Here is a 9295-nt window from a genome sequence, read left to right on the forward strand (position 1 = left end):
AATACTGAAGTAAAGTATTCATTCAGTGTCTCCCCAATCTCTTCCGCCTCCACACGCAACTTCCCCCTACTATCCTTGACTGGACCTATTCCTACCCTAGTCATTCTTTTATTCCTAACATACCTATAGAAAGCCTTAGGGTTTTCCCTAATCCTATCTACTAAGGACCTTTCATGTCCCCTCCTTTCTGCTTTTAGCTCTCTCTTCAGGTCCTTCCTGGCTACCCTATAACTCTCAATCGCCCCAATTGAACCTTCACGTCTCATCTTGAGATAGGCCGCCCTCTTCCATTTAACAAGGGATTCCAATTCCTTATTAAACCACGGCTCCCTCGCATGACCCTTTCCTCCCTGCCTGACAGGTACATAATTATCAAGGACACTCAATAGTTGCCCCTTGGACAAGTTCCACATATCATTTACACTCTTGCCTTGGAGTCTACTTTTCCAAGCCACACATCCTAAGTCATGCCTCACCGCATCATAATTTCCCTGGCCCCAGCTATAACTCTTGCCCTGTAGTACACACTTATCCCTCTCCATCACGAGAGTAAAAATCACCGTATTATGGTCACTATCCCCAAAGTGCTCACTTACCTCTAATTCTAACACCTGGCCTGGTTCGTTACCCAGAACCAAATCCAGTATGGCCTCACCTCTTGTTGGCCTGTCTACATATTGTGTCAGGAAACTCTCCTGCACACATTGAACAAACACTGACCCATCTAACGAACTTGAGCTATAGTTTTCCCAATCAATATCAGGAAAGTTAAAGTCCCCCATAACAACCACCCTATTACTGTCACTCATCTCCTGAATCACCTTCCCTATCCTTTCCTCAATGATTCTAGGACTATTAGGAGGCCTGTAAAAGACTCCTAACAGGGTGACCTCACCTTTCCTATTCCTAACCTCAGCCCAAACTACCTCAGATGGCAAGTCCTCATCCATCGTCCTTTCCACCACTGTAATACTATCTTTGACAAGCAATGCCACACCTCCCCCTCTTTTACCCCCACCTCTGACCCACCTCTTTCCACATTTCCATCCAACATCTTATTTCACAGTACCATCTGCTTTCTCCATAAGCCCCTATCCTGCTGCAAATCAGGATGGTGATAACTTGTGCACCTTTGCCACCCTCAATACTCCACGTTCTTGTGTTAAATCCCACCCTTACGTTTGGAGTTGCCTCCTTCTGAGTTATTATCCCTCTGTATCCCAGTGTAATGGATGAAATCATCACATGAGTTTCCCATTTTGCCTACACAACATTGTCTGACCCTGAAAACCCCTCTTGTGATTTACTGCCCAAACCAAGGAAATAAACACCCCACCCCTCACCTCCACAAACACACTGACCGTGTGACTTGTGAGGGCAGCCCCAACAAAGCACAGCACATCTTTCCAACTGATGTCTCTACAGCTCTCCAACTGATTGAACTGTGATTCCCAGACTGGTTAGACTTAAAACTGCAAGACTATCTGTGGCCCAATCCACACAGTCGAAGGACACAGATCCTTGGACCCTGGCGTAGCTAGCATCTGACTGAGATAAGGTAATGCCTTCGGCTGAGTGTGACTCCAATTCCCTACTGACTATCGTCCTCTTTCGCTTGACTAAGAACTGCTGACCTTGGAATTTCAGACATGGCCATTTGGTTGAACTAACATGCAGTGTGTTACCACATAAGCAGCTGGCACATGCTGTAAATGTAACCTTGATGTAGCACAGTGTCATATAGTAAAATATCAACCCTCTTTATTGATCAGTATCGGCAACAATGGCAAGCTGCCTGTTCTAAGAAGCAAGTTATAGCAGGGATGCTGTAAGCCTCTGGTTCTCAGTAAAGCAGCAATGTGTTAAAAACTAATGCAATGCTGAGAAGCTGTGTCGTTCCAAATAGTCAGTGAGAACTAAGAATCAAACTTAAGAGCCATGAGATATATCCTGTACAGATACAGGGGATGGTGTGTCTTTACGTATGGAGTGACATGGCAAGAGCACTGCAACATAAGGTGTCAGTGAACTCCAGAGTGCAGTAAAGAAACACTGAACAGTATTCTGAGTTAGCCCGAGATTGGACATGATGATGTTGTGGGGCTGGTGCTTTGCCATCTTGTATGGATGAAGAGTGGAGGCAGTCGTTGCCCGGGGAACATGCCAGGAGTTGTTATTGAGTGGAGGTGGCAGCCTGGAAAAGCAAGCATTTAACTCCAAAGCCTCCATGTGATTCCAGATCCACTGCAGTATAGTTCAATCTTCAATTTCTTCCATTTTTATTCATTTACAAGATGTGGGTGTCACTGGCTAGGCTAATTGTCCAGAGGAGAGTTAAGGGTCAACCACATTATTGGAGGTCTGCAGTCACGTATGAGCCATGTAAAGAGGGCAGATTTCAATCCCCAAAGAACATTAGTGAACCTGTTGGACTTTTATAACAATTGGCAATGGTTACTTGATTACCATTAGATTAGCTCCCTATTCGGATTTATTGAGTTCAAATTTCACCATTTGCCATTGTGGGATTTGAACCCAAGTCCCCAGAACATTATGACTGCACCACCTTCTTCCCTGAGCTCATCTTCTGAAATTGCTGAGCAAGCCAGTTATCTTTGTATCTAACTGCAACAAAATTGGATAGAAGACATGAAACTGGATGACTACACAGCATTGATGAAGGCATCAGAAGCAACAACAGCACACGTAGACCTGTTGACCCTACAAGATGGCCCTTGTTAATATCTGAGCGCTAGAGCCAAAATTGGAAGATCTGTTCCATAGATTATACAAGCAACAGTCTGATGTAGTCATCTTAAAGAATCATATCTTACAGACAATTTCCCAGGCACCACCATCACCATCTCTGTGTGTGGGCAGAACAGACCACAAGCTGTGTCACTAAGATGGTATATATTCAGGAGGGATTTACCCTGGGAGCCTTTCATTCTGGACCCCATGAAATCTCATGGCATCAGGTCATTTCTTGGTATGGAGACCTCCTGCTTATTCTCACCAATTACACTGCCCTCTCTCCTTTTCCCCAGGCTAATGAATCCGTTCTCCTCAATGCTGAACATTCCTTGAGGGATGCCCTGAGGCTGGCAAGGACACAGAAGGGCGAAGCCCACTGTGGTGTGGAACTTCAGTGGCTGTCACCAAGTGTAGCTCAGCGTGACAACTGATCACACTGATCAAATCCCAAAGCACGTGGCTGCTGTGTTAGATCTGCAGCGAGCAAATGCTGAGGGAACCAACAAGAGGGCAAACATGCTTGAGCATTTCCTCATTATATTTCACTAGCACCTAAAATGGTTTCCATAGTGATCACACTGATGATCCTGCCAAGACCTGTCTGGTGTGTAAACTTAGGCCGTTGTACACGGATTTATTTAGGACTACTCCTAGTAAGGCATACAGCTACTCAGGAGTGCAGTCTATTTGCCTGTGACAGTATCAGTAGGAGTGACCATTACTCTTGTCCTTGTGGAGACAAAGCCCTGCCTTCATGTTGAAGGTACCCACCATAGTTTTGTGTGACTCTATTGTGTACTAAACGAGTACTTTTCAGACAGACCTTGCAGTAGATAACACTATGGGCTAGAAATAACAGCAGAATTGTTTTTAACCACAATGTGTAACCCTATGGCCAGACATACCCTTCACTCTGCTGGTTGAAGTCATACCTGGCATAAAGGAAGATGGTTGTGATTATTGGAGGTCAATCACCAAAGGTCCAGGACATCATTGCAGGAGTCTCTGGGGACTGTCGTAGGCACATCCATCTTCAGCTGTTTCATTAATGATCTTCCCTGCATCATAAAACAGAGATATTCACTGATGATTACACTATGTTCAGCACCATTGTTGACTCATACTTTAGCTGTCTGTGTCCAAATGCAACAAGTCTGAACAAAATCCAGGTTTAGGCTGATACGTGGTAAGTAACATTTATGCTACACAAATGCCAAGCAATGACCATCTCCAGTAAGAGAGAATCCAACTAACCCTCTTGAAATTCAGTGGCATTGCCATTGCTGAATCCTTCATTATCAGCATCCTGTCAGTCACTATTGACCAGAAACTGAACTAGACCAGCCATGTATGTGGCTACATGAGCATAAGAGAGGCTTGGAATTTGGCAAGTAATTTGCCTCCTGACTCCTTAAAGCCTGTCTACAAAGCACAAATCAGGAGTGTGATGGAATACTGTGCATTTACCTTGATGTCTGCAGGTCTAACAACACTGAAGAAATATGACACCATCTACAAATAAGTAGCCCATTAAACTCAATTTGTACGATCGACAAGATACACTTGTCATTAGGGTTCCTTAGTCAGCACCTTGCATCCCTCTGTCCTCTCCCACCTAGAAGGGCAAGGCAGCATATGATGAGAACACCACCCACGACAAGTTTTTCTCCAAGCCATACGTAAGACCGTAGATGTCAGAGCAGTCCATCAAGTCTCCTTCACTGTTCAGTTACATTGTGGCTGATCTCATAATTCTCAACTGAACTTTCCTGCCTTTTCCCAATATCCCTGATTATCTTAATAATTAAAAGTCTTATCTATGTCAGCTTTGAATATACTAAACAATCCAATAGTTCTCTGAGGTAAAGAATTAACAGATGCACTACACTGTGAGAGAAGAAATTTCTCCTCATATCTGTCTTAAATTTATGACTCCTTATTCTGATGTTATGCCCATAAGTCCTACACTGTTCCACCTGAGGAAACATCCTTTCCGTGTCTACCCTGTCAAGTCCTCTAAGAACATTGTCTGTTCAATAAGGTCGCTGCTATTCTTCTAAATTCCAGTGAGTATAGGACCAAAGAACTTAACCTCTCCTCATAAGACAGCCCCTCCATACCTGGTATCAGATTAGTGATCCTTCTCAAGATTGGTTCCAATGCCAGCATATTTTTCCCTACATAGGGGCCCAACAATGTTCACAGCACTCCAGCTATGGTCTGATTAGTGCCTTTATAATTTTGGCAAAACCTCCTTTATCCTGACATTGCCCTCACTTGGAACAATGTCATATTTCATTAATATAAAATAAATAATTGCAAATGCTGAAAATCTAAAGCAAAAGCAGAAATTGCTGGAGTAACTCAGCTGGTCTGGTAGTATCTGTGAAGAGATCCTCAGAATTCAGAACTTTAAATCATATTTCCTTCTCAGTTGCTGGCACAAAATCCTGGAACTCCTTTCGTAACAATTCTGTGGGTCCATCTGTACCCTGTAGGCTTCAGCAATTCAAGAGGACAGCTCACTACCGTCTTCTCAAGAATAATTGATGTTAGCCTTGTCAATGACTTCCACACCCAGAAATGAATAATTACAAAAAACACGATTTTCAAAGAAATACTGAAACAAAAAAATTGAGCTGCCAATCAAATGTATATGGAAATAAAATCCATAATATTTTTGTGACATAAATTGAGTGGATTGCCTCTGGCACAAATACCCGACAAGTAAAGGCTCAGATCTTTCAGTTAAATTTTGAATTTGCGACCCACCTGAAATGGTTCCAGTGGTGATCACGTTGATGAGCCTGCCAGGAACTGTCTGGTGTTTAAACCTGGACTATTTTATACAAAATTATTTAAAACATAGTGTCTGCTGAGGAGTGCAGTCTATTCCATCAAAAGGCATGTCAGAACCATTTCTGCACCTCCAGCACCCTCCCTCACCTTCCACCTGACAACACACCATCCCAGCCCCAGTGCATATCGCTGTGCTTTAGGGCACTATAAAATATTATATCTATATAATAGGTTTTATTTCAAATCAGATGTGATTGAGTACTGTGATCAGAAGAAGGACATTACAGCCAATAGATCATTTTTGAACAAACGTATTGTGGCAAATAGAATGACTCAAATCTAAACGTACAATATTTCTAATGAGACAAATGAAATGATGTATTTTTAAAAAGTGAAATATATGTTCAGTTTAAAAGCTGGTTGAATTTACTGTAGTACACAGCATACAGATCCAAATATTATTAGTTAGTCTTGACATTTTCATGTGCATTAAATCTTGGCTTTGGTTCTTGGTCAGGAGTGCTGTCCAAGAACCTGTCTGCACATCTCCTTATTGGCCTTGCCAGATGATGAATACTGCAATTTTCCTGTTTTTAAACTCTACACGTGTATTTGGTAGTGCCATTCAGCCATTTTGAATGATCATTGAAAGACCGTACAAACGACAATTTCTCTGATGTATCCTAGGTTTGCGAGTTAATTTATTTTTGCTGCCAAGTTGTTTTGATTTTCTCATATGTTGGTACTACTGATAAAGTTAATATTTATGCCCATCTCTAAAACTTCTTGAGAACATGTGGCGAGCCATCCTCTCAAAGAGCAGTAATCCATATGGTGTCTGTTCACCCTTATTACTAAGTGGTGAATTCCAGTATTTTGATCTAGCAACAACGCAGCCACGGCAAAATAGTTTCACATCTGAATGGCATGTGACTTAGACAGGAACTTGTATATGGTGATGCACTTGCTGGCCTTGTCCTTTTAGATGCTAGATGTTGTGGGTTAGAGGAATAATGGTGTGTTAGATCCTGTGGATGGTACATAATGCTGCCACTGTGCACCATTGGTGGAAGGAGTGAATGCTTAATGTTTGGTGCCTATTAAGTTTGTTGTTTGTCGAGATGATGCTGAATGTCTTGAGTGTTATTGGAAAGTCTACTCAACCAGGCAAGTTGAGAATTTTTTTTACAGTCCTGATTCTGTCTTGTTGCCAAATAGACTTTGTGAAATCAGAAAGTCAGCTACTTAACAAAAGTAGAGTTTAGATTAGAGTGGTGCTGGAAAAGCACAGCAGATCAGGCAGCATCCGAGGAGCAGGAAAATCGATGTTTCGGGCAAAAGCCCTTCGTCAGTTTTCCTGCTCTTCGGATGCTACCTGACCTGCTATGCTTTTCCAGCATAACTCTAATCTAAACTCTGATTTCCAGCATCTGCAGTCTTCACTTTTGCCTACTTAACAAAAGTACCCAATCTCTGAAATGCTCATGTCGCCACAATATTTTTATGTGACTAGTCCAGTTAAATTGTTGGATCAGTGGTGCTGGAAGAGCACAGCAATTCAGGCAGCATCCAAGGACAGGCAAAATCGACGTTTCGGGTTTATTCCTGATGAAGGGCTTTTGCCTGAAACGTCGATTTTGCCTGTCCTCGGATGCTGCCTGAATTGCTGTGCTCTTCCAGCACCACTGATCCAGAATCTGGTTTCAGCATCTGCAGTCATTGTTTTTACCCAGTTAAATTGTTGGTCAAAGCTTAGTGTCCTGAATGAGAAACTGAGGATAGCTTTCAGGAATCCCCCTCAATGAATTCAGTACAGAAGAACGCACAGAATAAGAGCACAACGAGGACTTTCAGTCCTTCAAGCCTGTTCCACAATTAAATTAATGCTCTGAGAGAAAGAATTTCTTCTAATCCCTATCTTAAATAGGAAATCCCTTATTTTTAAACAATGTGGGATACTTTCTTTGTATTCTCCCTATCAAGTCTTTCAGGATCTTTCTATTTTCCATAAGGACACCTCTCATTCTTTTAAACTCCATTGGATACCGACTCATCTTGTCCAATCTTTCCTCATAATAGTGCCTTCTTCTCAGGACCCTGTTGAGTTAACCTTCTCTGAACTGCTTGTAATGCAATTATGTCTTCAAAAAAAGAGACTAAAACTCTATACTCAACTCTAGATGTGATCTCACCAAAGCCCTTTGCAACAGCACCAGAAAAATTCCTGAATTCATTTTCTATTTTCTTCCAATAAATGCCATCATTCCATTTTACATCCTATTTAATTGCTGATCATCCATACCAAACATTTCTGGTTCATGTACCAAGACATCCAGACCTCTCTTTCCTTCTGTGTTCCACAATCTTCCTTTCTGTCTCTCTCTCTCTCTCGGTCTCATTCAACAATATGTTGTTTTCCTACTCTTCCTGCAAAAGTAGACAAATTCATATTTGCCTAAATCATACTCTGTCGCACAATTTTTTGTTTACACACAACCTAGCCATATCTTTTTATAAACTCCTTATGCTCTCTTCACAACTTACTTTCCTACCTTCGTGTCATCAGCAAATTGAACTACTCTTCATCCTCCATGTCGAGGATGTGTTGCTGGAAAAGCACAGAAGCTCAGGCAGCATCCGAAAACCTGATGAAGGGCTTATGCCCAAAGCATCGATTCCTCTGCTCCTCAGATGCTCCTGACCTGCTGAGCTTTTCCAGCAACACACTCTTGACTCTGATCTCCAGCATCTGCAGTCCTCACTTCCTCTTCATCCTCCATCCCTTTACTTATTCTTGGCAAACAGACATTGATGGCTAGGCCAGCAATAATTGATGCCCTGGGTTTTCCAGGAGAAGGAGTGGTGACCTGCCTTCTTGGATCATTGCAGACCTTGGGCTGTAAGAACACTCTCAGTGCTGTTAGGAAGGGAGTGCCACAATTTTGATCTGGCCACAGTGAAGGAACCATGATATAGTTCCAAGTGACGCTGTGTGGCTTAGAAGACAACTTGCGAGTAGAGATATTCACATGCTGCGTTCTTGGTGGCAGAGGTCACAGGGCCTTGAAAGTGCTTTTGGATGAGCCCTGGTGAGGTACTTGAGTGCATCTTGGAGATAGTACATACTGTTGATCGATCGTGAAGGGAGTAAATTGTCAAGGTGATTATTGGGGTGTCTAAATCAGACAGGCTATTTTGTCCTGAATGATCATAAAGTCATAGAGGTGTACAGCATGGAAACAGACCCTTCAGTCCAACCTGTCCACACCGACCAGATATCCCAACCCAATCTAGTCCCACCTGCCAGCACCCGGCCCATATCCCTAGGACCTTACCATTCATATCCCCATCCAAATGCCTCTTAAATGTTGCAATTGTACCAGCCTCCACCACATCCTCTGGCAGCTCATTCCATACATGTGCCACCCTCTGCATGAAAAAGTTGCCCCTTAGGTCTCTTTTATATCTTTCCCCTCTCATCCTAATCCTATGCCCTCTAGTTCTGGACTCCCCGATCCCAAGGAAAAGACATCTATTTATCCTATCCCTGCCCCTCATAATTTTGTGACCCTCTACAAGGTCACCCCTCAGCCTCCGACGCTCCAGGGAAAACAGCCCCAGCCTGTTCAGCCTCTCCCTATAGCTCAAATCCTCCAATCCTGGCAACATCCTTGTAAATCCTTTCTGAACCCTTTCAAGTTTCACAACATCTTTCGGATAGGAAGGAGACTAGAATTGCAGG

General features: G+C 42.8%; 1 protein-coding gene across 7 annotated transcripts in view; it reads left to right on the forward strand.

Annotated features, from left to right (window-relative positions):
* Positions 1-9295, forward strand: part of ahi1 (Abelson helper integration site 1) — a 279823-nt gene that overhangs the window by 179634 nt on the left and 90894 nt on the right. The gene's annotated exons all lie outside the window — the stretch shown is intronic.

The sequence above is a fragment of the Chiloscyllium plagiosum genome, chromosome 3 (assembly GCF_004010195.1).
Source record: "Chiloscyllium plagiosum isolate BGI_BamShark_2017 chromosome 3, ASM401019v2, whole genome shotgun sequence".
NCBI classification, from domain to species: domain Eukaryota; kingdom Metazoa; phylum Chordata; class Chondrichthyes; order Orectolobiformes; family Hemiscylliidae; genus Chiloscyllium; species Chiloscyllium plagiosum.